At 42.7% G+C, this 4,352-nt stretch overlaps 1 pseudogene; it reads right to left on the reverse strand.

Annotated features, from left to right (window-relative positions):
• Positions 1–1,961: 1,961 nt before the first annotated feature.
• On the reverse strand, positions 1,962–3,759 carry LOC112630532 (annotated as a pseudogene).
• Positions 3,760–4,352: the final 593 nt, after the last annotated feature.

Below are 4,352 nucleotides of genomic sequence, written 5' to 3' on the forward strand. Positions count from 1 at the left end.
CCGGTCCAGACATGACTGTGCTGCTCCAAGAATGTCTGTGCTCAGGGCAGCAAGCTCTAGTATGTGACCTTCATGTCCCCGGGCCTGAGCCTGCCCACCTTCTCTCCCCTCATAGCCACTCTGCCCATGTGCCTGCTCCATTGTCTCAGTGAGCTTCACTTACAAAACACAAGTTCACAGAAAAAACTGAGGAAGTCAGGGGGCCAGCAGCAGAGCCTGCCACCAGGCACCGGCCCTTCTGAGAGTACGTCCCTGTGTCACTGCCCTGCCCTCAAGCCCATGAAGCCAGCCCTGCCTCTGGAATTGAGAACCAGTAAAACTGCTTCTGTTACTTAACATTGAGGACATAATGCACAGAAATTTTGTTTTCTAGCTCATAGATACGAGAGGCTTTGCTTTCTGGGAGCCTATCTCTAGGAATGAGGGTTTCCACTCTTGCCTGGGGAAGTGAACCATTTTGCCACAAAGAAACAGCCTGAAATTCTCTCCCTAGTGACAGAAAGAGGTTTGGGGACACAGCATGGGTCATGTTCCATTAAAAGACAGCACAGTGAGTCTATTTATCAGTCAAACTTGCTGGTTCCCATTTTACACACAACCTGGCTTTGCTTTTAGCTCATTAATAAAAAAAAATAAGTCATTTATATCTTAACATGTCTCCAAATCCTAGAATTGCCACATCTCTGGTTTTGGTGAAGATCCCCATGGTTCTGCCAGTGGACAGTCTTCCTTGCTGAAACAAGATAATAACCCATCCTTTAAAACAAAGATGCCCCTCTATTGGTCCTTATCAAACACACTTCATCACTAGGATGAGCACAGCTGTGAAGGAGTCTCACTGGGCTGTGCCAGGAAAAAAGAAGCAGCTGCAACCATAGGAATCTTCATGGGACAGTCAGCTCAGCTGTCCTTGAGCGACCAGGCCCATGTTACCATAGCCCTGGTGGCTTCTTCCCCAGGAGCACAGAGGCACTGCACTTCACAGTGACTTTCCTATTTCAGAGCAATTTTACCTCCTTCTCTAACAAGGCCTCACAAAAGTACTGAGATCTAGAGAGGACAACAAGTATAAAACCACAATGCTATCGGTGGGTCCTGGGATTGGAACTGCTGTATAGGAAAAAATTCACTCTCTGATATGGGTGAGTTTTTAAATGTGAGTGTATTACTTTTATAACAACAATGCTAATCATAGGAGTCATTAAGAACGTATCAATCAGGAGTGATGCCACACATGAAAAAGATGGAAACCAGTCCCTTAATTCAAACTCTAAGCCCCAGTAAGCTTCTTCTCATAGTACCATGACATTTCCTTAAGAATATCTACTCAACAAATTGAGATGTGACAGCCTAATTCAATATGCAAATCTAGATTAACTTGTATCCGGAAACATCAACAGCCATGAAGCCATAGTTGGAACAACTGGAGAAATGTGAAATATTGACAAGATAATAAATAATATCGAAGAATTATTTTCTTAAGATGTATAAATTGTATTGTGCTTGATGTGGGAATTTTCCCTCCTATGTAAGAGATTCATGCTGAGATAATTACGGTGAAGTGTCATGATGTTTGCCTCTTACTTTCTTTTTTTTAACTTTAAGCAAATTTTTATTACACAAAGGTTGTCACATAATTGGGTGTTTCTCTACTATGTGCACAAGTATTCTCACTCTGCACAGAAAGGCTGCTTAACTTCTCATCTGGTGGTGGCAAGCATTAAAATCCTGATTTGAACAGTAGTAAAAATGGCTCAGTGATTTAAGTTGAAAGCCGTGCATTGGTACATGGCTCTTGTACCCAGTATCAGGAATGTACAACATCTTTTCATCCAAAAAAGAAAATAAATTATCCATAGGCATGGATAATGATAGCTGTAAACCATGATAGATTTTGTCAGCTGAAACAAGTAGCCGATGGTTTTAGTGGTTTCTTAAACATCAGCCAACCTTTTCTTCATTTTCTCCAACTGACTTCTCTGAAGTTATTGGTGAGGAACACTGCCTTGGGCTTCCTGTCACAATTCATTAACAAAGGTAAAGCACTACTCTAGGAATTAGAACAGGTCACCTCCCATATCACCTCCCATTCCACACATTGCACCCATTCCAGGGCCATTCCTTTCTTTAGGAATTTCTGTGACTACAACTTCTGCTGTAGTTAACAGAGAGGCCATGCCAGCAGCAACCAATAAAGCAGTTCTCACAACCTTTGTTGGGTCAATAATGCCTTTTCCCACTATATTCACAAAATCTCCCAACATAGTATCATAACCAACTTTTGAGGAACTTTGCATAATTTTCTCAACTATCAAAGATCCTGCAACCCCTGCATTCTTAGCAGTGGTCATTGCTGAAATTTTGAGTGTTTTTAAAATAGTTTCTATACCAATTTTTTGATCTTCGTTAGCTGGAGTCAATGAGTCCAGGCTGGAATGCACCAAAGCAGGGCACAACCCCCTCCCTAAACAATGTCTTCAACGGCAGCTCTTGTAGCATCAAGGGCACCTGTAACTCTGTCTTTTCATTCACTTCAACATCACTTGTCCCACCAACCTTCAGCACAGCTACTCCATCTGAAAATTTCTCCAGCTGTTCATTCAGTTTTTCCTTTTCGTATTCACTAGTGGTGACATGTGACTGGTCAATGATTTCTTGAATACATTTTTCAATTGGAGCCTTGTTACCTTTTCCTTTTAAGAGCATGGCATCGTCTTTGATCACAGTGACCTCTCCAACTTCTCCTAAGTCATGAGGCTGAACATCTTCAAGATTTAGTGTCAGTCCCCTTCTCCAAGCACTGCACCACCAGCAGCAATATCTTTAAGCTGATTCTATCTATTGTCACCAAACCCTGGAGCTTTGACTGCCACAGCTTGAAGATCAACCTTTAGCCTATTGGAGACAAGTGTACTTAGAGCTTCTCCATCAATGTCTTCAGCAATTATGACCAAAGATTTACGGTGAGCACTGGCAATTTCAAGAGCAGGTACAATGGACTGGACACCAGAAATTTTCTTTTCACGCAACAGAACATAGGCATCCTGGAATTCACATTTCAGACCTTTTGATGTATTCATAAAGTATGGAGAAACATATCCTCTGTCAAATTTTCATGCCTTCAATAATTTCTCATTCATCGGTCAATGTTTTTCCAAACTTTACTGTGATGACACCCTTTCTTCTAACCTTTTTCATTGCATCAGAGATGATGTTACCAATTTGTCTGCGTTTGCAGAAATTGTAGCAACCTGCACAATTTTCAGGTTTGGTCACAGGTTTAGACTGCTTTTTAAGTTCAGCGAATACAACATCAACAGCTAACGTCACACCTCTTTTGATTTGCACTGGAATTAGCACCTTTGCTAACCTTCTGGAAGCCTTACTTGGAAAGAGAGGGTACCAGTGCAGTAACAGTGGGAGTGCTGTCCCCAGTCTCTTCATTTATGTTATTGGCAACATCTTGGACAAGTTTAGCTCCAGTGTTTTTATATTTATTCTTTAAGTCAATTGACTTTGCATCAGTCACACCATCTTTTGTTACTTTGGGACTTCCCCAGCTCTGTTCAGTAATCACTGTTCTTCCCTTTGGCCCCATTATAAGGCTACAGCATCGGCTAAAAGGCCTACACCTTGAAGCATTAAGGCTTGGACATTGGCACCAAATTGTACATCTTTGGCATCAGTCCGAGTGAGATGAGGAGCCAGTACCCTGGACACCGGGCTCATCTGGCAAAAGACTGTGGGTCATTGAAGCATTTCTGCGAGGCAGTGGCAGGACATGCGCATGGCGAGGCAGGTCATCAGCAGCGAGTGAGGGCTGCCCCTTACTTTCTAAAGGTGACATGCAAATATACCAAAAAAAAGAAAAGGCCATAAATTATTAATTTAGGCAGAGCACATAAAGGCTTTATTTCCTATTCCGTTTCTCTGTATGCTTTCTTCACCAGGAAGAAATAGTTTTAGTGTCGAATGAATGAGTCTGCCCCTCAATTCCAGCCTGCTCAACACCCAGGGGGACAAACTCCTGACAATCCGAGTGACTCCCTGGTGACTGAGCTCCAGCCCTGGATGCATATTTGTTTAGCAGTTCTGACAGCACCTGACCCAGCCCTCTCTTTGCATATGCCGTCAGAACCTTCTTTTTTTTTTCGCTTTGAGACTGAGTCTTGCTCTGTCGTGAGCGATTCCCGTGCCTCAACTTCCCAAATACCTGGAATTATAGGTGTAAGTCATCACGCCTGGCTAATTTTTGTATTTTTCATAGAGACAGGGTTTTGTCATGTTGGTCAAACTGGTCTCATACTCCTGACCTCACATGATCCACCTGCCTCGGCCTCCCAAAGAGCTGG

Source organism: Theropithecus gelada, chromosome 8 (assembly GCF_003255815.1).
Source record: "Theropithecus gelada isolate Dixy chromosome 8, Tgel_1.0, whole genome shotgun sequence".
In the NCBI taxonomy this organism is placed as follows: Eukaryota; Metazoa; Chordata; class Mammalia; order Primates; family Cercopithecidae; genus Theropithecus; species Theropithecus gelada.